This window comes from Nerophis ophidion, linkage group LG02 (genome assembly GCF_033978795.1).
Source record: "Nerophis ophidion isolate RoL-2023_Sa linkage group LG02, RoL_Noph_v1.0, whole genome shotgun sequence".
Lineage (NCBI taxonomy): Eukaryota > Metazoa > Chordata > Actinopteri > Syngnathiformes > Syngnathidae > Nerophis > Nerophis ophidion.
In genome coordinates, this window is record NC_084612.1 from 11,053,076 (window position 1) to 11,080,678 (window position 27,603).

Sequence of the window (27,603 nt, forward strand, 5' to 3'; positions counted from 1 at the left end):
GATTGTGTGTCATTTTCAGTGAGTTGCAGTCAGATGTGTGCATGGAAAAAAAAAAGTTTAGGGAGAAAAAAATCAAATTGTAGCAACAAAACCAGATATTTTTAGCCATTTTTCTAGTGACAATTAGTGAGTATTTTAGCAAAAGGCAAACCAACTAACAAGTTGGAGGAGGACTCAGGACAGACATGGAAATATATTTTTAAAAAATCTAAATGGGGCAACAAAACCCGATATTTCAGCCATCTTTCTGAAAACAAATACAGAAATGTTACTATTTTTTCTGGAAACAAAACCAGATGCTTTAGCTGTAGCCATTTTTCTGGTGACAAAACAAGATAATTTTAGTCAAAGTCACACCGATTAACAAGACAAGTCTACTGTGCTAATTTTCTGTGAAATAAACTTGAATGATTTAAAAATTTGGCTCACGACTTGATGATATGGAAATATGTTTTTCTTCCTGAAGATAAACTATTTGAGAAGCACTCAACTCACACATGCTTACTCCAAATCATCATTGATGCAGAACCAGCAGACAATAACCAACATTATGTTTCATGTTCATTGGAAATTCCCCCGACAGCTCGTACAGCAAATTAATGTTTGTCTTGATACAAGGAATAACGTTAGCTAACTTAGCATCAACTTAAGACAATGATGTTGCCTAGCTAGCTAGGACTTCACTAACATCTCTCATTCCTCTCTGCTTCTTCAATGCTGCGGGCGAATAACTTTCTTAAATCCATCTAGGAGTTACAGTTTGAGTCAAATCAAAATCAAAATAATGTAATTAACAAGTTGTTATTGGCTAACGTTACCTACCTCACGCAGTGATTCTCATCCTCTCTCTCTCTGTCTCTCTCTATCTCTCTCCCCCTCAACTGAAGTCTCGATCCACACGTGAATAAATTACCATATTAAGTAGCCATGTGTTCATTGTTAAGTGGAGTGAATACAGTAGAAATCAATTACCATACTAAGTAGTATGTGCGCTGTTGTCTATGTTATGTAGACTTAAAACTCTGAAGCGTTTATTTTTATTGGTGAAATTTTTTACTGGGGCACTGCAGATCAACAGTGAGGCATGTGCCCCAGTGAAATATGTCTGGCGACGCCCCTGGGTAGTGCAGGATAAAATAGCAATGAGGTGTAGATATAAATAAATAGATTACTGTACAGATAAATACATTGCACTCTGGCATATGCATCCACGTTTATAGATGTATGATATATTGTCTTTGTAGTCCAGCGAGTTAATCAATTTTTGGCGGGAACTGAGGGGATTATTATGATGTGTTCAAGAGTCTGATGGCCTGAGGGAAGAAGCTGTCACAGAACCTGGATGTTCTGCTACAGAGGCTGCAAAAATTATTTCTAGAGTTCTGCAGTGAAAACAGTCCTTGGTGGGGGTGGGAGGAGTTTCTGCAGATTTTCTGAGCCCTGGTCAGGCAGCGGCTTTTTGCAATCTCCTGGATAGGAAGAAGAGGAGTCCTGATGATCCTTTCCGCCGTCCTCACCACTCTGCAGAGATTTCCAGTTTGAGGCACTGCTGGCTCCAGTCCAGACAGAGATGCCTGTCTCGCGCACTCCCCAGTGCTCGAAGATTGATTTATGTTTGGTTCTGTTAAACGCAAGATTGCTTCCTCCTCTGTTCGGAGTAATTCAACTCTTCTTACCTGCTCCCCGTTCTCCTGGTTCCTGCATCTTGGGGTCACTAATCCGGCAGCCATGCGAGTTCCTCACACTCCTCCTGCCTTTCTGCGCAATACTTTTACTACCCGTTTCAATTGGGGTTTTGTTTGGGGAAAAGTCCTCAGGCAGGCATATCAAAACTGTTAGGTTTGAGTTTAGTGCACTTTGTAGGCGATTTCCGCCCCCACAAGTGGCCGTGTGTCCTGTTGTACAGATGTCCCCAAACCACAATGGAAGCCCACACTACTCACCCCGCCCCGGTTTTTGTCCTCTGCAACTTGAATCATGAGAAGAGGGTTATAAATACAGCACCCTGCCTGCTGAATGTATTTCCCCCCCCCTCCCTTCAAAGTCGCCATTAAAAATACGGGCCCTTTTTTTTTTTTTTTTTGAAGAGCCAAGTAAGAAAACAGAGCAACCGCAGCATTTATACAGAGCGGCCACAACACAGAGGCCGATGGTGGCGAGCGCTCACACTTACAAGCGCTTGCTATTTAGGCGGCCAACACACACACACACACACACACACACACACACATCCACCCACACAGCATGGGCATACAAGCGGATAAGCGCTTAAGCACATCCACATGTACCCTGTAACAAATGAAGAAAACAACAAAGCCACAGACAGACATGATCCATTATTCTTGTTTATTTACTGTGCCGTTCTAAAGGACGGTCCGTATATCTTGTCCGTCTCCCCCTCGCCACAGACAGACAATGATGACATGTCCCTTTTTCAACTGCATGGACATGGTATGACTCAAAGATAATTACAGTATTGAGCGATTTTTAGAGGGCCATAATTAGGATAATCTAAGCCTTCGTTCTCAGGGAGTTTATGTCCTCCTCCACCTTTCTTTGGTTCTCTCCATCTTTCTTCCCTTACTGACAGCTGCGTTTCCCGGGAAGTACTCCCCGCCCCACCCCGCCCTTCAGACTGTAATCTATCGCCGTTCTCCCGGTGCTTACATGTAGCTACATGGTGAGTCAGTGCTGTAATTCCATCATTAGCTGGATGATGTGAGCGCTGTCTCTAAAGTGCCAGCTTTGGTGTGACCCCCGGGGCCAGCTTGTGGCTTTGACTGATGCCAGTCTACCCGACCACGCGTCGTCCCAGCAATAATGTAATGAGCTTTGGTCCGGTTCGCTAAGACCTCAATTGGCTTAGGGGGTCCTGCGGCCGTTACGTGCGTAGAAACACATTTTACAGCTTTGGGGAAGAAAAAAAAAAAAAAAAAAAAAAAAAAAAAGGAGTTGTGGTCTGAAGTTTTCCAAGCTTCAAATTAGCAATTATGTTGGCAAATTTATAAAGAAAGCCATACAAGGCAGAACACGTTGATCCAAATGATGCCTAACAGGATTACAGTGGAAACTAAATGTTGAAACCAATGTGGAAAGTGTTCCAGGTTGCAAGTTAATGGACATATTTGTGATTTCAAATCTTTTTTTTTTCACATAGAAAATAAGGGCAATTATTCTGGATAAAAGGCATACATGTAAGTTTGAAAATAAATAAACTTAGAGGGGAACTGCCCTTTTTGTGGAATTTGACCATCATTCACAATCCTTATGTAAGACAAGAACACGTGTGTTTTTTTTTGTTTTTTTTTGAAGCATTCTAAATATTAAAAAAAATGCGATCAGAAGTCCACGTAAAATGGAGCCTATGGAAGCCGCCTTGTTCTGTATATAAAAACCCTTTAAAAAACACAAAAACACCTCCAAAAAGGTTTAACATACATGATGTAAATGTGCCTACCTTCTTTTGTTATATTCTTATTTTTACTGTTATATTTTTATTCTTATTCTTACTTTTGACTTTAATACTTATTGTTAACTTTTTATTTTTATTTCCATTTGTACCTCCATAATTTACTTTGTAAATTTAATAGTAATAGTAAATAGTAATGTTCCTGAGGGAACTATCCTGAAGGAATCAACAAAGTACTATCTTACACTTCCTTTTATTGTCTTTCAAATTTGAACTTTACAGTACAAATAAGAACAACATTTCGTTGCTGTCTAAGTATTTACAGTACAGGCCAAAAGTTTGGACACACCCTCTCATTTCAATGTGTTTTCTTTATTTTTATGACTATTTACCTAGTGGATTATCACTGAAGGCACCAACACTATGACACCTGTGAAGTGAACCCCCTTTCAGGTGACTACCTCTTGAAGCTCATCGAGAGAATGCCAAGAGTGTGCAAAAAAATAATCAGAGCAAAGAGTGGCTATTTTGAAGAAACTAGAATATAAAACATGTGGCAACACTAAATTGGCCCTAGTGTGTGAATGTGAGTGTGAATGTTGTCTGTCTATCTGTGTTGGCCCTGCGATGATGTGGCGAATTGTCCAGGGTGTACCCCGCCTTCCGCCCGATTGTAGCTGAGATAGGCGCCAGCGCCCCCCGCAACCCCGAAAGGGAATAAGCGGTAGAAATGGATGGATGGATGGATGGGTGTTCAGTTATTTCACCTACATAACTTCACGTGTTCATTCATAGTCGTGATGCCTTCAGTGACAATCTACAATGTAAATAGTCATGAAAATAAAGAAAACTCATTGAATGAGAAGGTGTGTCCAAACTTTTGGCCAATGCTGTATGTAATGTAACATGCATATGTATATTAACATGTAATATTTATGTACGTATTTTGATCATGTTAAGCAGACGCGGCGCATTAATTTAAAAATGTATCACAAAGTTTCCTTTTTGTTCTAACAACATCACTTATACACATTATTTACTGTACAGGGTCAGCTGTCATTAGTATGCCGACTCAAGAAAATCAAATTTTCCCGTTTTAGTTGAAAAATGAATCGTAATCTTCACAAAGAAATGAGGGTTGAAAACAAGTGTGTTTTCATGTCGTTCTCGCCATTACCGGGTCTAAATTAGGTATCAGAGTCTACCAACTTGTCGCTATACATCTTTGTTCTTTTATTATCAATGTGAGAGGCTTGATTTATGATCTACAATAAAGTTTCACGAGCAAGGGAAACAAGGAAACAGGTTACCATACCACTCGACGCTTCCAGATGCCGCTTCGACAACTTCGACAGCGTCTTCTCCCCGTCATCTTTGTTGTAGCGTGCAAGGACGGGAGTGGAAGAAGTGTCAAAAGATGGAGCGAACTGTTTTAATGACATTCAAACTTTACTCAAATCAGTAACGGAGCAGCATCTCCTCACCTGGTCCGACCGTAATTCTCGAATAACAAGTTCCTTGGGTGATTAATGTACAACTATATTATATTATTATGTACACACCGGTATGTTTCAGCACTTTCATGGCGAGTTTACTGACAGATATAAGTAAGAACTTTACACTACTTCATATTAGAAATGGCAACAGTGGAGGACGAATGTCCCATAACAAGATAGAGAAACAGAAGAAGCTTATCGACTATGGTGTCAACACGGACTACAAAGGCGGATCCGCGCAATCTTTCAGGATTTATGCAGATCCCAAATACAGATCAGCAGGTACCAGAAGATAAGGAAAGTTGCTTTTGCATAATATTGCGAAACAAAATGCCAGATAATTAATTAATTAACTGGCTACTGATAACTGCATACAGTTATCAGTAGCCAGAGGAGCCTGTTCAGTGCTAGACTGCTTCATCCCAAGTGCAGGACTAATAGACTCAAAAACTCCTTTGTCCCACATGCCATTAGACTGTATAACTCCTCTCTGGGGAGGTGGGCGGGGGGTACTAGGATGACAGGGGATGCAAAACAATAACAGTGCAATACGTTTTCATAACATGGTCACTACTGCCTACTTTGTCTTGTTATATTCTTATTTTACTGTTATATTTTTATTCCCGTTGTTGCTTTTTATTTTTTATTCTTATTGTAATATTTCTCTATTTCGTTTCCATTTAAACCCCCATTATTTACTTTTTACTTTTATTTGAATTGATCTCAACTCTGTACACTGCTGCTGGAATTCTAATTTTCCTGAAGGAACTCTCCTGAAGGAATCAATAAAGTACTATCTATCTATCTATCTATCTAGATAATATGTCTTACCTTATACACACACCATAGTAATACTCATATGTTTAATGTGCCAACAATCCATCAAGCAGAGCTGCTTCATAGCTTACCAAAGTCGTACTAAAACATTTTGGTAGATTTCTGAGTGTGTGTAATGTTCTATATTTTCAATGGAACATATAAAATGTTGGTGTTGTTTACTTGAGTCATATTGCCATAATATGTACACATATATATCTTATGTTTGACAACCATCTACTGGTCACACTTATCATTACACCTAATAGAATTGCTTCGAGGCCGGTAAGCAAAACCAGAATTATTCCGTACATTAGGCACACCGGGTTAGAAGGCGCATTGACGAGTTTTGAGAAGAAAAACATTTTATAAAATTAAGTGCGCCTTATAATCCGGAAAATACGGTAACTTATTCTTTATGATGTGTGATGGAAGAGCTAAGATATTTTTGTGGATGATCTAACTTCAGCATTGAACCTTTGTGTCTGCAAAAATTCAAATAAACAGTCTATCATTTACTTTCTGAACTAAAACCTAAGTGCTAAAGTGCCGTGTGGAAAAAGCGTGCTTTTTGAGGGGTTCTCCCCCACTAAGATATTGTTCCAAGTATAATTTGTACGACTTTTGAGACATTGACAGGACTTGACAAGCCATTTGACTCCATGTTCTGATAAACTCCAGCGTGCTTGCTCACGCACAGTTCCGACAAAAATGGTTTAATACCGGTCACTTTCTCCATTACAGCGAGAGCGCAGTCACCACGCTGGCTGCCAGACAGACGGCTCTAAATCAGACGTGAAATTACAGTAAAACACGGCCTGTGAAGCAGCCTACCTCATGCAACCTCAAAAAAGACACGCACCCGTTTTGATGAAACAACCCCGGGATAAGTCCTCACCTGTGCTTTTCCCGAAAACACAAAGCCGCGCGATTAAGTCAAAACATAAATCTCCCTTTTAAAAGGTTCCCGCAGGCATTCAGACATATTTCGGTTTATTACAGCATGAGTGATGTGTGTGTTTTGGTTTTCGAGTTCTTATTATTGACAATGATTTTGTGAGTGTGTGTATATGCATAGGGGTTAGCATGTTTTTACACATAGCAACCTTTCTTGGATGTGCATTAATAAAGACTATTGTATAGTGTGCAGAATGTAGGACAGTTGACTTCAAGAGAGGCACAGCAGCCTGAGAATAATAAAGAAAAAAATATTTCGGAAACATTTAAAGCTAACTTGTACAAAACCCGAAACCAGTGAAGTTGGCACGTTTTGTAAAATGTAAAAAAAAATCAGAATACAATGATTTGCAAATCGTTTTCAACCTATATTCAATTGAATAGAATGCAAAGACAAGATACTTAAAGTTCAAACTGGAAAACCATGTTATTTTTTGCTAATATTAGCTCATTAGGAATTTGATGCCTGCAACATGTTTCAAAAAAGCTGGCACAAGTGGCAAAAAAGACAGAAAGTTGAGGAATGCTCATCAAACACTTATTTTGAACGTCCCACAGGTGTACAGGCTAATTGTGAACAGGTGGGTGCCATGATTGTGCCATGAAATGCTCAGTCATTCACAAATAAGGATGGGGCGAGGGTTACTTCATGAACAAATGCATGAGAACATTGTCAAACAGCTTAAGAACCACATTTCTAAACAAGGTGTTGCAACACATTTAAGGATTTCACCATCAAAGGTCCGTAATATCATCAAAAGGTTCAGATAATCTGGAGAAATCACTGCGCGTAAGCGATATTACAGACCTTCGATCCCTCAGGCAGTACTGCACCAAAAAGCGACATCAGTGTGTAAAGGATATCACCACATGGGCTCAGGAACACTTTAGAAAACCACTGTCTGTAACTATAGTTGGTCACTAGATCTGTAAGTGCAGGTTGAAACTTTACTATGCAAAGCCAAAGCCATTTATCAACAACACCCAGAAACGTTGCTAGCTTTGCTGGGCCCGAGCTCATCTAAAATGGACTGATTCAAAGTGGAAAAGTGTTCTGTGGTCTGAGATTCCACATTTCAAATTGTTTTTTGAAACCGTGGACGTTGTGTCCTCCGGAACAAAGAGGAAAAGAACCATCCGGATTGTTATAGGCGCAAAGTTCAAAAGATAGATGGATAGATAGATAGATAGATAGATAGATAGATAGATAGATAGATAGATAGATAGATAGATAGATAGATAGATAGATAGATAGATAGATAGATAGATGGATAGATGGATAGATGGATAGATGGATAGATGGATAGATGGATGGATGGATGGATGGATGGATGGATGGATGGATGGATGGATGGATAGATGGATAGATAGAGAGATGGATAGATAGTACTTTATTGATTCCTTCAGGAGAGTTCCTTCAGGAAAATTAAAATTCCAGCAGCAGTGTACAGAGTTGAGATCAATTTAAATAAAAAATAATAGTAAATAATGGGGGTTTAAATGGAAACAAAACAGATAAATATTACAATAAGAATAAAAACTAAAAAGCAACAATGGGAATACAAATATAACAGTAAAATAAGAATATAAGTAGGCAGTAGTGACCATGTTATGAAAAAAATATTGCACTGTTATTGTTTTTGTTATTGTTATTGTTAAAAGCCAGCATCTGTGATGGTATGGGGGTGTATTAATGCCTATGGCATGGGTAACTTACACATCTGTGAAGGCACCATTAATGCTGAAAGATACATACAGGTTGTGGAACAAAATATGTTGCCATCCAAGCAGCATTATCATGGACGCCCCTGCTCATTTCAGCACGACAATGCCAAGCCACGTGTCACAACAGCCTGGCTTCGTTGTAAAAGAGTGCGGGTACTAGACTGGCCAGCCTGTAGTCCAGACATGTCTCCCATTAATAATGTGTGACACAATGTGAAGCTTAAAATACCACAACTGTTGAACAACTTAAGTTTGGATTATTTATGAATGTAAATTGATAGAATTGTTTTAGTATCAGTGTGGGGTGAGCAGAAAAGTCCAGTAAATGTGGCGCATACATCAGTTTTGTCTTGAAGTAGGAAAAGCCTAGTATTGTGTTCGCTCACTTACAGGCCACACTTGGAAACCCTTTGAGTTAATGTAATACATACTACGTTGGAGTGCTAGCCAGCTAGACAGTTTGTCCTCATAAATACCATCATTTGTTTTCTTCACATTGTAACCCAGCTAACTCGCGGTGCCAATAATCATTCCTGCTCTCTAACAGTAAAACACGATGGGCATGTTCTACTAAGAAATACCACACTGTTTTGACTATGAATACTCTTTTTACTGCACATTTTTGCCATAATGCTCTTGCCTGTGACATTTTGCTGTCTTGAAACATGCAGCAGACCATTATGGTATTTTGGGAGCAGTTATGCAGTGGATCTACTTGTACAACGGAACCCGCTTTATTTAGCGTGCTGAAGGTGCCTTCTGGGAGATGCTGGCACCAACTGAGAGCATGTGTTGGAATGTTCCAGTCCCAAAAAAAAGGAATACTGTAAGAAGTTGTTTTTCATATATATGGAAACACAAATAGGTCGTTAAAAAGACAAGTGGACCGTAAAACACATCAATTGAATTCGTCTTCAGTAATGCGGACGTTGTACCGATCCGTTGTGGTGAAGAAGGAGCTGAGCCGGAAGGCAAAGCTCTCAATTTACCGGTCGATCTACGTTGCCATCCTCACCTATGGTCATGAGCTTTGGGTCATGACCGAAAGGATAAGATCACGGGTACAAGCGGCCGAAATGAGTTTCCTCCGCCGTGTGGCGGGTCTCTCCCTTAGAGATAGGGTGAGAAGCTCTGCCATCCGGGAGGAACTCAAAGTAAAGCCGCTGCTCCTTCACATCGAGAGGACCCAGATGAGGTGGTTCGGGCATCTGGTCAGGATGCCACCCGAACGCCTCCCTAGGGAGGTGTTTAGGGCACGTCCAACCGGTAGGAGGCCACGGGGAAGACCCAGGACACGTTGGGAAGACTATGTCTCCCGGCTGGCCTGGGAACGCCTCGGGATCCCCCGGGAAGAGCTAGACGAAGTGGCTGGGGAGAGGGAAGTCTGGGCTTCCCTGCTTAGGCTGTTGCCCCCGCGACCCGACCTCGGATAAGCGGAAGATGATGGATGGATGGATGAATTTGTTTAAAAAAACAAAAAAAAAAAAACATCCTTTAGCAATAAAATTACAACGCTGAATAGAAACGAGTAAAATATTTGTTATTATAACGTCTATTAATGTTGACAAGCATTCGTAGGATAATCGCCTCCTTTCTCACGACCATTTCTGCACGACTGCCAGTTTGCGCATCCTTTCTGGAGGTAATAAATAAAGACACAAAACAGAGTCCGCAGAACAGTTCTAGTCTTGAACCCTAAATTTGTTAAATTATTATATTTGAATGTTATCCTCCCCGTATTGTGGCCGTTCTGATAATCAGCATATAATCTGCATATCCATTAAAAAAAAAAAAACATTAAATGTCGGCGCACAGCCGATGAATGTTGTATTTTTGATCTTTGTCCATATATAAGGCGCACCGGATTATAGGGCGCATTAAAGGAGTTAAATTGTTTTGTTTTGTTTTTCTAAATGGAAAAAACTCCGTTGTGGTTTACATAACATGTAATGGTGGTTCTATGGTCAAAATGTTGCATAGATGATGTTTTACAGATCATCTTCAAGCCGCTTTCTGACAGTCGCTTCCGGATGCTCTGTTTTGTGGGCGGTCTTATTTACGTGGCTCACCTTCGGCAGCGTCTTCTCCCCGTCATCTTTGTTGTAGTGGTGTAGCGTGCAAGGACGGGGGTGCAAGTAGTGTCAAAAGATGGAGCTAACTGTTTTATTGTCATTTAGACTTTACTTAAATCGATAACGGAGCAGCATCTCATCATCTGGAAACAACAGTACCCGAAATGTGTCCCGTAAAAAACGTCCAACTGGAACGCTCTAATAATAAAAGTTCCTTGAGTAAATAATGTAAACTCACTACACCGGTTTGTTTTAACGCTTTCATGGCGAGTTTACTGACAAATATAAGTAAGAACTTTACACTACTTTATATTAGAAATGTCAACAGCAGAGGATGGATGTTCCATAACAAGAAGATAGAGAAAAAGAAGAAGCTTATTGACTACAATGTTGGCATGGAGCACAAAGGCGGCCGCACACATTTTTTCCGGATTTATACAGATCCCAAATACAGATCAGCAGGTACCAGAAGGTAAGAAAAGTTGCTTTTGCATAATATTGTGAAACAAAACGCTACATAACATGTCTTACAGTACCTTATACACACACCATAGTAAAACTCACATGTCGAAGCACATCAAACGGCTCAGCTTGCACTTATCTCTTATGTTTGAGCACCATCTACTGGTCAAACTTTTTCATTACACCATGTGCCAAATTAAATTGCTTCGAGGTGGGTAAGCTCAACAAATCATATTCCTTATATTAGGCGCACCGGGCTATAATGGCGCACTGTCGAGTTTTTAGGGGAAAATAAATATTTTAAGTGTACCTTGTAGTCCGGAAAATATGGTAATTTGTGTTGGTACATGATTTATGCAATACTACTTTAGTGATTATGTGCTAACGTTGACAGCCTTCATCATTATATATGTTCAACTGGTGTGTTGTAAAAGTCTCTTGAAGTCAGATCTAAGTTAGTTAGAGTTGGACCTAAAATTACAATTTGAGATACGACCAAAGAAAGAAAAACATGTGTTTACAAGCATGTGTGGACATGAAACCACAAAAAAAAACAGTGTTCAGGATCAGATGTGGTTAAAATGACTGTTTTATTTTGTTGTTGTTGTTGTAGTTTAGTCGTTACAGTAGGATTTATGGCAGAAGTCTGTGTGGCTGTTGTCAACGCCTATTTGTGTTTGGGTGGGAATTATGGTGGGGAGGCATCCAAGTCGAGGTGCTACCTTACAAGACGGGTATGTCAACTGTTAGTTCTTAAGCAGTTTATTTAAATGTCTACCTAAATACCATTTTTTGCTTTTTGCTATCTACCCATTGCAAAAAAAATCATGCTGGCAGTAAAAGAATAAAAATATAATTTCTTCCAAACTTTGTAGCCAGGTAGTGTATTAGCCAAAAAGGGAAATAATGGTGAGGGTCTACAGAATTGTATTTTCTCCATTTTATTGTATTTCAAGCAGGGGTGTCCAATGTGCGGTCCAGAGAATATTTGTGGCCTGCAGCTCATTTGTTTTAGCAGCCTGCAGTACATTATAAATATTATATAACAAAAAAAAATAAGAAACGAGAAAAAATGCTACAATAATGACATTAACAACACAAACCTGCCATGCATTGCTCCAAATTTTTTTTTTTTAACAAATTATAACTAACAACTGTATCTGAAGTTAAAGCATTAAAAGTAAAATAATATATATTGATATGCAATTTATTTTTAACACTTATGAGTTTGTGGTCTCTTGGATCCATGACATTTAGTCTCATTTCCTTCTTTTTCAACGGCCATTGTTAAAAAAATAATAGGGTATTTAAAGCAATGTTTTTATGACTTATTCATCTTTTTAAGGCTCCAATTACTTCATATAAAATATTCCATTTAAAAAAATGTTTTGGGGTAACATTGCGTATCTAGTGTTTTTGAAATAACAAATATATAACTATAAAGAAACAGAGCTGAAATTGATTTACAGATATTTAGGTGTTGAAAGGAAAAATAAATAAAAATAATGTGTGACTCATTTGTAATACTTTATTGACTGAGACCCCTTTGGGGCGCCGTTAGGGTCTTTGTACCTTCCGTTCATTCTAATTCCATTTCTGAAATGCCAATCCAAAAATAAAATTAGGGCCGTTTTTGGATTTTTATTATATATGGGAGATTTTAAAACAAACACAAAATGGTAGATTTTCATTAAAATATTGTCATAAAAATTGTATTTTGTGCTGTTTTCCTTTTATGGTTTTTATTTTTTCCAGAAATTGTACGTTTGCAAAAAAAAAATAGCAAAAATGTGTGGTTATCTGTGTGATGACAAAATGAACTGGAAGCAGTATTTTATTTGCCTTTAGCATGTTTGTAGCATAACGCTAACATCTTTGTTCAGCAGGAGTCTTTAGTCTTATATATAAAAAAAGTGTCATTAAATAGTTATCCAACTTTTGTTTAAGAAATGGAAATAGAAAAAAATGGACTTCTGCTGAACAAAGATGTTACAGTTATTCTAAAAACATCCTAAATGCAAAGGAAAGGCTAAAATACTGCTTCCAGTTCAATTTGTCATCACATAACCTTTTTTTTTTTTTTTTTTTTTTCAAAAAAGTACAAACTCCAATTTTATGGCAATATTTTATTGAAAATCTACCCATTTTTGTTTGTTTTCAAATCTGCCATATTTAATCCATCCATCCATCTTCTTCCGCTTATCCGAGGTCGGGTTGCGGGGGCAGCAGCCTAAGCAGGGAAGCCCAGACTTCGTCCAGCTCTTCCCGGGGGATCCCGAGGCATTCCCAGGCCAGCCGGGAGACATAATGAATGATAAATGGGTTGTACTTGTATAGAGCTTTTCTACCTTCAAGGTACTCAAAGCGCTTTGACACTACTTCCACATTTACCCATTCACACACACATTCACACACTGATGGAGGGAGCTGCCATGCAAGGCGCTAACAAGCACCCATCAGGAGCAAGGGTGAAGTGTCTTGCTCAGGACACAACGGACGTGACGAGGGTGGTACTAGGTGGGGATTGAACCAGGGACCCTCGGGTTGCGCACGGCCACTCTTCCACTGCGCCACGCCGTCCCTATAGTCTTCCCAACGTGTCCTGGGTCTTCCCCCTGGCCTCCTACCGGTTGGACGTGCCCTAAGTAACTCCCTAGGGAGGCGTTCGGGTGGCATCCTGATCAGATGCCCGAACCACCTCATTTGGCTCCTCCGGATGGCAGAGCTTCTCACCCTCTCAAAGGGAGAGCCTCGCCACCCAACGGAGGAAACTAATTTCGGCCGCTTGTACCCGTGATCTTGTCCTTTCGGTCATGACCCAAAGCTCATGACCATAGGTGAGGATGGGAACATAGATCGACCGGTAAATTGAGAGCTTTGCCTGCCATATATAATAAAAATCGAATTTTTAATTTGCGTTTCAGAATTGGAACTACAATGAACGGAACGTACACGGGACCATTTTAAATCACCAAAAATAATTCCCGGGCGCTGCCAGCGCTGCTGCTCACTGCTCCTCTCACCTCCCAGGGGGTGAACAAGGGTGATGGGTCAAATGCAGAGGATACTACACGGTCTAGCTCCAGCCTATCTTGCCGATTGTATTGTACCATATGTCCCGGCAAAAAATCTGCGTTCAAAAGACTGTTGCTTATTAGTGATTCGTAAAGCCAAAAAAAAGTCTGTGGGCTATAGAGCGTTTTCCGTTCGGGCTCCAGTACTCTGGAATGCCCTCCCGGTAACAGTTCAAGATGCTACCTCAGTAGAAGCATTTAAGTCTCACCTTAAAACTCATTTGTATACTCTAGCCTTTAAATAGACCTCCTTTTTAGACCAGTTGATCTGCCGCTTCTTTTCTTTTTCTCCTCTGTCCCCCCCTCCCTTTCACAGTATCATGTTGGACCCGCTCGACATCCATTGCTTTCGGTCCCCTGGGTGGGGGGCGGGGGGTTTTGCCCACATTTGAGGTCCTCTCCAAGGTTTCTCATAGTCATCATTGTCACTAGCGTCCCACTGGGTGTGAGTTTTCCTTGCCCTTATGTGGGTTCTTCCGAGGATGTCGTAGTCGTAGTGGTTTGTACAGTCCTTTGAGACATTTGTGATTTAGGGCTATATAAATAAACATTGATTGATTGATTGATTGATACTTTTGCCACACCTCGTGTGTGTGCGTGTGTGTGACAATCATTGGTACTTTAACTTTAACCAGAATTGAGAGGAGCCCTCATCCATCCATCCATCCATTTCTACCGCTTGTCCCTCATGGTTTTGAAAATGAAAAAAATCAAAATGGCCCCTGCATGTTTTTGATTTTTCAGTGTAGGACCCTAGTGGAAAAAGTTTGGACACCCATGACTTAAAAGAAAAGTCTGCTAACTATCAACTGATCACATAAGAGGTCTGCACTCTGCCTGGTGACATTGGAGTTGTGTATGATTCTTGTATTTTTGCTGAAACAACGTGCTCACTTGATTCGGTTCACAGGTGAGCTTCAAGCAGCCCATGACAAATCTGCACCTGTGTGAAGCCTCAGTGTTGTTGTTGTACAAGTGGGAGCTCGCCCTGATCATCCCACAGCCTCCTTCCCTGTCACCCACCACCCGAGGCCCTCCCTTCAGCCAACCACTGACTGACTGATGGGAGAAGCTCACCTGACGTTAAAGAATCAGTGACTGATCACCGAAGCTCACCTGAGCACCTCAGGCCCTCCTTGGTATGGGCGAATATTCTCCTGGCGAGTCCACCTGAGTCCCCGGGGCAGAGAGTATGCCTGGCTGGGCACCTGTGTGGTCGCCCACCTGCAGTCAGACTATCTATCACTTAAAACATACAGTGAGTGAACCATCAGTTCACTTAGCGATAAATAGCTCAGACTTTGACGATGTGTGTTGCAAAAATTGACGCACCACAAACAGGGCAGCTACAGTGGTAGTCAAAAGTTTACATACACTTGTAAAGAACGTAATGTCATGGCTGGCTTGAGATTCCAATAATTTGTACAACTCTTATTTTTTTGTGATAGAGTGATTGGAGCACATACTTGTTGGTCACAAAAAAACATCCATTAAGTTTGGTTCTTTTATGAATTTATTATGGGTCTACTGAAAATGTGAGCAAATCTGCTGGGTCAAAAGTATACATACAGCAATGTTAATATTTGATTACATAGAAACGTCTCAAAAACCACCTCATGAGAGCGCAAAAATGTTTTAGCAAAATTTGAGAGTTTTTATCGCAATATGGGTGTTTCCATAACCAGTTTCCAGTTGCGATATTTAGGTTTTTATCGAGTAACTTTTCAACCTTCATAAAATATTTTCATAACTTCTTCTGGCCTGATACATGGACCTACAAGTACAAACCCCGTTTCCATATGAGTTTGGAAATTGTGTTAGATGTAAATACAAACGGAATACAATGATTTGCAAATCCTTTTCAACCCATATTCAATTGAATGCACTACAAAGACAACATAATTGATGTTCAAACTCAAACTTTTTTTTTTTTTTGCAAATAAAAATTAACTTAGATTTTCATGGCTGCAACATGTGCCAAAGTAGTTGGGAAAGGGCATGTTCACCACTGTGTTACATCACATTTTCTTTTAACAACACTCAATAAAACGTTTGGGAACTGAGGAAACTAATTGTTGAAGATTTGAAAGTGGAATTCTTTACCATTCTTGCTTGATGTACAGCGTAAGTTGTTCAACAGTCCGGGGTCTTGTGGTCGTATTTTACGCTTCATAATGCGCCACACATTTTCGATGGGAGACAGGTCTGGACTGCAGGCGGGCCAGGAAAGTACCCGCACTCTTTTACTACGAAGCCACGTGTTGTAACACGTGGCTTGGCATTGTTTTGCTGAAATTAGCAGGGGCGTCCATGATAACGTTGCTTGGATGACAACATATGTTGCTCCAAAACCTGTATGGACCATTCAGCATTAATGGTGCCTTCACAGATGTGTAAGTTACCCATGCCTTGGGCACTAATACACTCCCATACAATCACAGATGCTGGCTTTTGAACTTTACGCCTATAACAATCCGGATGGTTATTTTCCTTTTTGTTCCGGAGGACACCATGTCCATAGTTTCCAAATATAATTTGAAATGTGGACTCGTCAGACCACAGAACACTTTTCCACTTTGTTTATCAGTTTGAACATCAAATATGTTGTCTTTGTATCATATTCAATTGAATATGGGTTGAAAATGATTTGCAAATCATTGTATTCCGTTTATATTTACATCTAACACAACTTTCCAACTCATATGGAAACAGGGTTTGTAGTTGAATGACACCACTGGCACTTAGTGACTTAGAGGAGGGTGGCAGGAATCCTGCCACACAAAAATCTACAAATGTGCAGATTTGCTTTACGGCATACTGTGGCGATCTGTAACTTCATTTCTGGTAGCGCTTCCTTGTTTGGTGTTTATTTCCTATCAGTGCTCATATTTTGGTTCAATTTCCTGCCTGTTTCCCTGAGCGCTGTTTCCCCTCACCTGCTGCTGATTGGCAGCCTGGCCACACCTGGTGTTAATCCGCAGGCTGCTATTTAGGCCTGCCTCGCCTGTTCCTCAGGGCTCGAGGATTGATTTATGTTTTGGACCGTTTACATGCAAGATTGCTTCTTTCCCTTTTTAAATATATTAAAATCCTCTTACCTGCGCATTGATCTCCTGTTTCCTGCATCTCGGGGTCACAACCACTGCAGCCATGCGGGTTCCTGACACATACGTCACGGGCCTTTTCTCCAGTTGTTAAAACGACGGAAGTCGATGCGAAGGACTACGTGCCGCCAGAAAACTAAAAGAATAATAAGAAGAAAGCCTAAGTGCAATTACTGCCATCACGGCCGAAGCTCCAAAACAACCAAAGAAACAAAAAGTTTTGTCTGAGGAAACAAAAAGTGAAAAACGGACAGCAAGGATCAACATTGCCCCAGCGAGGGATTTCAGACCAATGCGGCATTGGCTGTGTTTCTGCTGAACTAGAAAATTACTTCCAATTCTCAAATTAAAATGATGATGCTAACGATAGCCATCAGGAATTTGCATAGTAGCAATCAATAGCCATCCGATTACTTCCCGCCAGTCTTTTTTTGCTTGGGACCTGCATCCGCCCCGATACATTATTGGTAGTAGTGTCATGTTTGTAGCGCAATACAAGATAATTTCTTGATAATGTCTGCTATTTAACGTCAACATAGCCTTTAGAGACGTACAAATCTTGTTTCCATATGAGTTGGGAAATTGTGTTAGATGTATATATAAACGGAATACAATGATTTGCAAATCATTTTCAACCCATATTCAGTTGAATATGCTACAAAGACAACATATTTGATGTTCAAACTGATAAACATTTTTTTTTTGCAAATAATCATTAACTTTAGAATTTGATGCCAGCAACACGTGACAAAGAAGTTGGGAAAGGTGGCAATAAATACTGATAAAATTGAGGAATGCTCATCAAACACTTATATGGAACATCCCACGGGTGTGCAGGCTAATTGGGAACAGTTGGGTACCATGATTGGGTATACAATCAGCTTCCGTGAAATGCTAAGTAATTCACAAACAAGGATGGGGTGAGGGTCACCACTTTGTAAGTAAATTGTCGAACAGTTTTAGAACATTTCTCAATGAGCTATTGCAAGGAATTTAGGGATGTTCCCATCTACGGTCCGTAAAATCATCAAAAAGTTCAGAGAATCTGGAGAAATCACTGCACGTAAGCGATGATATTACGGACTTTTGATCCCTCAGGCGGTACTGCATCAAAAACCGACATCAGTCAGTAAAGGATATCACCACATGGGCTCAGGAACACTTCATAAAACCACTGTCAGTAACTACAGTTGGTCGCTACATTTGTAAGTGCAAGTTAAAACTCTACTATGCAAAGCCAAACCCATTTATCAACAATATCCTGAAACGCCGCCGGCTTGGCTGGGCCCGAGCTCTCCTAAGATGGACTGATGCAAAGTAGAAAGGTGTTCTGTGGTCTGAAGAGTCCACATTCAAATTATATTTGGAAACAGAGGTGTCCTGAACAGATATCTAGATCCTGAGATTGACTGATGTAAAATGTTCTTTATCACATTTTGTACCTTCACGTGTCCAATAAAGATTTGAGTAATTTATGTGTTTAAAACACTACAGCTTTGTTTCTCTGGTGCCGCCAAAATCAACTTCTTTTTCTGTAAACTTCTTCTCCCTCCTTTTGCGTAAGCTTCTCACTCCTTTTTAAATACGTAAAAAAAAAGACAGAAAGTCCAATGGTCATTTGTTTTCGTGTTTTGTTTTCATTTGTTATAATGGCTGTTAAGGCTATAGCACTGTATTGGATCAGACTTGCTCTTGTTTTTTTGCATATTTGAAAAAAATATATATCAATCTAAAAAAAATAACTTAAAGTGCTTAAGTGGGTTTTAGGAAACACACAAGCTTAGAAAATCAGTTCAAGTTAGTACGTGTTTTAATACAGTAAACTAGGGCTGGGCGATATTGCCTCTTTTTAATATCGCGATATTTTTAGGCCATATCGCGATATACGATATATGTTACGATATTTTGCCTTGGCCTTGAATGAACACTTGATGCATATAATCACAGCAGTATGATGATTCTATGTGTATACATTAAAACATTCTTCTTCACACTGCATTCATATATCCTACTTTTAAACGTTCATGCAGAGAAGGAAATCACAACTAAGTCAATTGACCAAAAGTGTATTTATTAGTTATTAAGCAATGGCCCAAACTTTCATGTCATTTCCAAAACAGAAAGTGCAAGATTGTCGGAGACATTTTAAGTGTCAAATAAAAATGAGCTGCATAGTAGGAAATCAAATAGTATTTGTCCTTCACTATGTGGTAGGTTAGTAAGGTTATGAAATTCTCTTCATAGCGCAGGGGTAGGGAACCTATGGCTCTAGATCCAGATGTGGCTCTTTTGATGACTGAACCTGGCTCTCAGATAAATCTTAGCTGACATTGCTTAACACGATAAGTAATGAATAAATCCGCTGGTAAAGATAGTTTTAAAAATAACTTTCAAAATATAAAACATTCTCATGCATTTTCATCCATCTATCCGGTTTCCACCGCACCTGTTCAAGAAGTCGCATCAAAGTTAAGAATGATTTTATTTATTTTTGGTTAGTCTCAGAATTACAATGTTATTAAAAAGAATAAGAGACTTATTATACTCTAAAAATGTTGGTCTTTCTTAAAAATGCACGCAGATAGTTGTATTCAGTGTTAAAAATAATAATAAATTATTAGGCTCTCACGAAAAAATACTTTTAAAAATATTTGGCTTGTATGGCTCTCTCAGCCAAAAAGGTTCCCGACCCCTGCTCTAGCGAGTGACTTTTCAAATGATGCTACACATTAGCAGTAATGCTACTTTTTATAGCAACGCTCCCCCCCACACACTTGACACATTACGGTTGTCTGTTCGACATATTCCCACTTGAAGCCGAACCACCGCCAGACGATGGAAACCCTGCTGTTTTTATTGGGAATTAAGTCTTCCTTCATTTGTTACCAGATCCGCACCATCTTTCTCTCGTACGGCTACGTTAGCAGCTAACGTTAGCCACACCGCTATCCCTCTGCTGAGCGAGGGCGTGTATGTGACGTATGACGTGACAGTTTGTGACGTATGTAAGAATGTGCACCTGCTTGTCTGAAGGAGAAACTGGAAAGAGCAAGGAGAACCTGAAGTGTACACCCGCAGCTAAAAGTCCTGCGTGAGAAAGTATACTCGAATATTACGATATCAATCAATCAATCAATCAATGTTTACTTATATAGCCCTAAATCACTAGTGTCTCAAAGGGCTGCACAAACCACCACGACATCCTCGGTAGGCCCACATAAGGGCAAGGAAAACTCACACCCAGTGGGACATTGGTGACAATAATGACCCAGTGGGATGTCAGTGACAATGATGACTATGAGAACCTTAGAGAGGAGGAAAGCAATGGATGGCGAGCGGGTCTAACATGATACTGTGAAAGTTCAATCCACAATGGATACAACACAGTCGCGAGAGTCCAGTCCAAAGAGGATCCAAGACACAGCAGCGAGAGTCCCGTTCACAGCGGAGCCAGCAGGAAACCATCCCAAGCGTAGGCGGACCAGCAGCGCAGAGATGTCCCCAGCCGATACACAGGCGAGCAGTACATGGCCACCGGATCGGACCGGACCCCCTCCACACGGGAGAGTGGGACATAGAAGAAAAAGAAAAGAAACGGCAGATCAACTGGTCTAAAAAGGGAGTCTATTTAAAGGCTAGAGTATACAAATGAGTTTTAAGGTGAGACTTAAATGCTTCTACTGAGGTGGCATCGTGAACTGTTACCGGGAGGGTATTCCAGAGTACTGGAGCCCGAACGGAAAATGCTCTATAGCCCGCAGACTTTTTTTGGGCTTTGGGAATCACTAATAAGCCGGAGTCCTTTGAACGCAGATTTCTTGCCGGGACATATGGTACAATACAATCGGCAAGATAAGATGGAGCTAGACCGTGTAGTATTTTATACGTAAGTAGTAAAACCTTAAAGTCACATCTTAAGTGCACAGGAAGCCAGTGCAGGTGAGCCAGTACAGGCGTAATGTGATCAAACTTTCTTGTTCTTGTCAAAAGTCTAGCAGCCGCATTTTGTACCAACTGTAATCTTTTAATGCTAGACATGGGGAGACCCGAAAATAATACGTTACAGTAGTCGAGGCGAGACGTAACAAACGCATGGATAATGATCTCAGCGTCTTTAGTGGACAGAGTGGAGCAAATTTTAGCGATGTTACGGAGATGAAAGAAGGCCGTTTTAGTAATGCTTTTAATGTGTGCCTCAAAGGAGAGAGTTGGGTCGAAGATAATACCCAGATTCTTTACCGTGTCGCCTTGTTTAATTGTTTGGTTGTCAAATGTTAGAGTTGTATTATTAAATAGAGTTCGGTGTCTAGCAGGACCGATAATCAGCATTTCCGTTTTTTTGGCGTTGAGTTGCAAAAAGTTAGCGGACATCCATTGTTTAATTTCATTAAGACACGCCTCCAGCTGACTACAATCCGGCGTGTTGGTCAGCTTTAGGGGCATGTAGAGTTGGGTGTCATCAGCATAACAGTGAAAGCTAATACCGTATTTGCGTATGATGTCACCTAGCGGCAGCATGTAGATACTGAAGAGTACCTTAACGTAGTCCGAGGTCACATTGTTATGGGAGACACACTGCATCCTATCAGTAAGATAAGAGTTAAACCAAGACAGGGCTAAGTCTGACATACCAATTCGTGTTTTGATACGTTCTAATAAAATATTATGATCGACGGTATCGAAAGCAGCGCTAAGATCGAGGAGCAGCAACATAGATGACGCATCAGAATCCATCGTTAGCAATAGATCATTAGTCATTTTTGCGAGGGCTGTCTCCGTCGAGTGATTTGCCCTGAAACCGGATTGAAAGGTTTCACATAGATTGTTAGACGCTAAGTGTTCATTTAACTGCTCCGCAACAATTTTTTCAAGGATTTTTGAAATAAAGGGAAGGTGAGACACTATATATATATATATATATATATATATATATATATATATATATAGTTATTTTCTATATCGCACAGAGACAAACCCGCGATATATCCCCCTGCCCTCCAGCAAACTTTTAGCAGATCTGACCATAGTGTTATCAATACACATGCAACAGGTCTTGGAATGATAAAATACCCGGAGCTGTTCTTGTAGAACGAGAAGTAAGATGATTAAATATAAATCTTGCCATGAAAAGAACAATTAGTGGGGAAATCAATAATTTTCCTAGCTATGACTTAGCTTTATTTTAGCAGGATAATGAGCGCCGGTAGAAGAACACACACAAAAAAGCTGGAGATTCTTGCAAGAAAACAGACAAACCCCCATCTGGCTCATAGCTATGTCTGGATTGCCTTCTGCGCCCAGATAGGAGTCAACATGTTTAGCGACATCAAAAGAAAAAACCTGATACCTTAAGTATAAGAAGATTAACACTTGCAGTGATCTCAAGCTTAAGGCTTCCACACCAGGACTCTCAAACAGACGCTGCCAGAAGGGACAATTACTGATGAATTGGCAGTAGCGTCTCATAGTTATTTAACAAAATATGGCACACTGTATAAGCTCTCGTCCTTAAGACTTCCTTTTAAGTCTGGCCCCCGTATCACTGGGCTAACAGATTGGGCGGGCGGGGGGAGAGAAATCGTGACGAGAGCCGACAGCAGGGAAATCTGCGGGAACGCTGGAAGAGGGAGGAAAAAAAAAGAAAGCAAACAAGAAGGAAAGAAAAACAAAAGGAAAGTGAGACACAAACAGAGAACGCTATCACTGAGATGTTTCACAACTTGGGGCCTGCGTGTCATATCTCAGGGTGGATATTTGTGGTGTGTCTAAGCTCGCTGGTATGCCTGTGGTATTTTTTTGTTTTGTTTGTTTTTTTGCACCGTCTACCTCTGTGGACACCATGTGACAACTTCAGGAATGTGACATTGTGCAAAACTCTTGAAACAAACACTTGACAACCTGACAGCTGCTTCCAAGAATAAGTACGCAGCCAAAAAACAGGGTGGAAAAAAAACACAGGTTTTAATAGCAGAACTTAAGAGGCATATTACAGCTATTTAGGTGTCACCTAGAGTGATACGCACCTGTAACAGATGTCGCTGGGTTAATTCTTGGCGTGCTCGCCATGGGACTTCGCCGGGGTTTAGGCGGCGCTGGAGTCTTTACACATATATCACTTCCTATTAATCCAAAGTACATGCCGCATGCTTGTACCTACAACAGTTTTGTGCAGCCAACCTAATCTGCCTGTCACCGCCAAAGCCGGAGAGGAGAAGCCGCATGGGGGAGTAACGGACAAAGATGTCTTCCATCCCTGCTGGAAACTCCGCTGACAAAAATCCGTGCTTCCGAAACGCCACGAGCTTCAAGTGCAACGTGGGTAAGAGCCTTTGATAAACCCAATATGAACTTTTACTCGAAGTTGCTAGTCAAACACCTGCACTTGTAAATATAAGTACCGTATTTTCCGTACTATAAGGCGCACCTTCACTGAATGGCCTATTTTAAAACGTTGTTCATATATAAGGCGCACCGCATTATAAGGCACATAGAATAGATGCTGCAGTAGAGGCTGGGGTTACGTTATGCATCCTTTAGATGGAGCTGCACTAAAGTGAATGTCAACAAAACAGTCAGTTAGATTACAAACCAGCGTTCTGAAAACTCCTATTATAAGGCGCATAGAATAGACGCTACAGTAGAGGCTGGGGTTACGGTATGCATCCATTAGATGGCGCTGCGCTAAAGTGAATGTCAACAAAACAGTCAGATTACAAACCAGCGTTCTGACAACTCCGTTAACTCCCAAAATGAATAAACAGCTGTTTTATTATTTTCTCCGAGGTAAAGTCAGTGACGCGGTATTTCGTTTATCTTTTAACAACAGCAAGGAATAACACGTGGTGCAACATTTATATCACATAGTGGAGGGGAACATTTCCTCGATTCAATAAATGCGTAAAAATTAGTCTGATACAGTTACGGTAAATCAAACGTTAGTGCAATCACAAAAAAGTAACACTCGAAATTGTGCAAAGCAATAACAATATATCAATAACTCAACGTTGCTCAAACGTTAATGTCACACAACACAACACACAAAATAAAAATGTAAATCTCACTTTATTAAGTTATTCCTCATCCACGAATCCCTCGAATTATTCTTCTTTAGTGTCCGAATCAAACAGTTGGGCGAATACAGCATCCAGCATCCGTCTCGTCGAAGTCGTCATTAATCGAGTCAGTGTCGCTTCTAAATTCTCTCGCTGCTGCTCTATTCCCATATTCTACTGCCTGACTGATCGCCTTGAGTTTAAACTCTACGTAGGCATTTCTCTTAATAGGAGCCCTTTTGGGGTCTATTGGTCCATATTATACGGATTATACGGCGCACTGTCAGCTTTTGAGAAAATTGGAGGTTTTTAGGTGCGCTTTATAGTGTGGAAAATACGGTAACTAGTAAGGTGATAATGTATTGTAACATAATAAACTGTAATACTGATTGCATCCTACATGCGGTTAGATTGTTAACTAGATAGTTTAACTCCAGAGACAGCTCAACAGATGATTTGTTAATGCTGTATATGCGTTCCATCTAACCGCTAAGTGTTATTTCTACACTTGACTTGCTAGCCATTAGACATAATGGTGTCATCATCGTTTTATAGTTTATCATTAACAGCAGGTAATGTGTTTGTATTTATATTTAACGCATGCTAAAATGTGACTAGAAATAAATTACCAAAAGATCGAGAGATTTTTTTAGATTTGACATAGACCTACAGACGGTCAAGTTTTGACAAATTTGGCCAAAACCTAAAAGTTAATCAGTTATTATTTCTGAGGTACGTCTACAAAGCTTTGAACATTTAACACGTAATTCCTATTTCTAATATTTACCAATGTACATGTTGGGTTGACATTTTAGGTGTCAATAAGTGGTAAAATGGAATTTTCAAGTATCTGACTAACCCATACGCTTTTCCACAATACCATAATTTCTCACCGTAGTTTGTCTACACATATAACTTTATCCGACGCATGTTTTATGCCACTCCGTCTTTGTCTCATTTTGTCTACCAAACCTTTTAAACTGTGAGTTATGGGTGTAACGGTACACAAAAATGTCGGTTCGGTACGTACCTTGGTTTAGAGGTCAATGTTCGGTTCATTTTCGGTACAGTAAGAAAACAACAAAATATACATTTTTGGGTTATTTATTTACCAAATTTGTAAACAATGGCAATAGCTTTTTAACATCATGCTTAATTTATTACAGCATTTGGGAAGTCTGTAGTTGATTTTTATTATGTAAATGTTATATTTGTATCAACATGTGATAGCAGGGAACCTGCCATTCAAAACTAGGCTGCGACATTACTAATGATTAATGTAACTATAGCTGGAAAAAATAGTACGAGGGCAATAGGAAAGACTATTCATCCCTGAACACCATGGAGTTCATGTAGGCTTAATGATGCAGTTACACTATTACATCAACTATCACAGACAGAAACTCTTCATTTAACATCATGTCCTTTTTTGCTGCCTCAACACAGCTCAATCAACACAGAAAAAGGTTAAGTGAAATAATAGACAGACAGCGCTTTGCTGTCGTAACACACGCACTCACACACATACGCGCTCTGAGTACGCACTGCTGATTGGCTCTTATCGCTCTGAATACGCACTGCTGATTGGCTGTTACCGCTTTGCGTGTAACCAATCAGATGGTTGCGGAGGTGGGCCAATGCTGGGTGCTGTGTAAGAGACAGACACAGAGGCAGAACGGAGTGGAGCAGCTTGTTAAGACTTTAGCATAGGCGGCTACTTAATATGTTCGTGTGGAAACTCGTTCAGTACACCACCGAACCGGACCGAAACCCCCGTACCGAAACGGTTCAATACAAATACACGTACCTTTACACCCCTAATGAGAATGAATGCACAAAGGTGAGCTTTGTTGATGTTATTGACTTTTTGGAGTGCTAATAAGGGATATTAGGTCACAATATAACTGCAACTTAATCAATGCTATCATGCTATTTAGGCTAGCATCAAAGCAATGAAATTGCCGAACAGGCCACGGTGGACCAAAGAAATTGCTCACATTAAATCAAGCGCACTCATACAATCCTTCAGTCAGCCTTTTCGTTATGCACTCACCCTCATCATGGAGACGACACAACAGAACACACATGACGTAGCTCCAAAGAAGAAGACGGTTGTCACAGAAAAGCTAAACACAAGCCCAAGGACGACCGACCTCGAGACGAAAGTGAAAGCGAACACAAGGCAGAGAAAATGGCAGACAAAAAAAACTCTGTGTCACTTCAATACTAACACCAAAGAAGACGACCTCAGCGTGCAGGATGAGAAGAAGGACACATACCATGTGGAATGACCTTTCCGGTAGGCTACAGGTGCCGTGCTACAGGCGTTGTCTTTTAAAAAATTAGTGAAGGCTTGTGTATTTATTTCATGTTTCAATGTCGTACACCTAAGGCTTATAGATTGTGTTGGCCAGTATATGTGTAAAAAAATTTAGGTTGGCTTGTATTTTTATAAATAAAGTTGATTTGATTTAATTTAGATGTCGGGAAATTATGGTAGTCATTGTATTGATTATCAAGTTCAATTCTTATAGTATCGCTCCTTTACAAGATCTAATGTAAATATTTTTTTGCTCAAATAGCTGTACTTGTACCTAAATAAATGTGTTAAGAAGGTCTATAGAAGGATAGTTCCTGGGTAAACCAGACTTTCTTCTGTTGATGAAGGTCATCAGTTTTAAAGGGCTCCTAGTATGCAAAAACAACTTTTCTTAACTGATAGTTGCTGCTATTTTGAAATTAACTCCGAAAAATGTAAATTCCAAAAGGTGGAGGCATTGCGGAGATGTTTATGAAAATAACTTGCCTTCCTTCATACTTCCGCCAAACCAGCAATTTGGAATTTGTGACGTTTTCTGATCTGTGACGTCAGCGGACATCTTCATATATGGTAGAAATGTCCCCGCAGACCTTTGCACGAGTCCGCCATTTGAGTCTGATTCTGTAGTCAATGAGCTCCTTCTTTTTCTTGATCCTCTTGTCGTGGGCAGACTGTCTCCTATATGTGCATGCATTCTCATTTGTTGCCCTTTCTGATATATAGTAACGGACAGTTTATCCTTGTATTTGTCAGTAGACTCGCTATGAAAGCGCTAAAAAGTAAGTACCGTATTTTTCGGAGTATGAGTACCTCCGGATTATAAATCGCACCTGCCGAAAATGCATAATAAAGAAGGAAAAAAAACATATATAAGTCGCACTGGGGTATAAGTCGCATTTTTGGGGGACATTTATTTGATAAAACCCAACACCAAGAGTAGACATTTGAAAGGCAATTTAAAATAAATAATCGGAATCAGGAGCAGACATACTTTATTAATCCCCGAGGGAAAAATAAAATTTTCAGCACAATCCCATTTAAGGTCAGACAAACATTACAGAGAGACAGAACAGGTTTGCTGACGGGTCTGCCAACTTCCGGTGCCCCTTACAAAAA

The 27,603-nt window shown here is 40.2% G+C and overlaps 1 long non-coding RNA gene across 1 annotated transcript in view; it reads right to left on the reverse strand.

The window, feature by feature from the left end:
• Positions 1-26,326, reverse strand: part of LOC133536601 (uncharacterized) — an 86,519-nt gene extending 60,193 nt beyond the window's left edge. The window contains exons 1-2 of the long non-coding RNA XR_009802508.1: positions 26,221-26,326; positions 17,110-17,251 (exon numbers count right to left, since the gene is read on the reverse strand). This is a non-coding gene — a long non-coding RNA (uncharacterized LOC133536601). The remainder of the gene's footprint in view (positions 1-17,109; positions 17,252-26,220) is intronic.
• Positions 26,327-27,603: the final 1,277 nt, after the last annotated feature.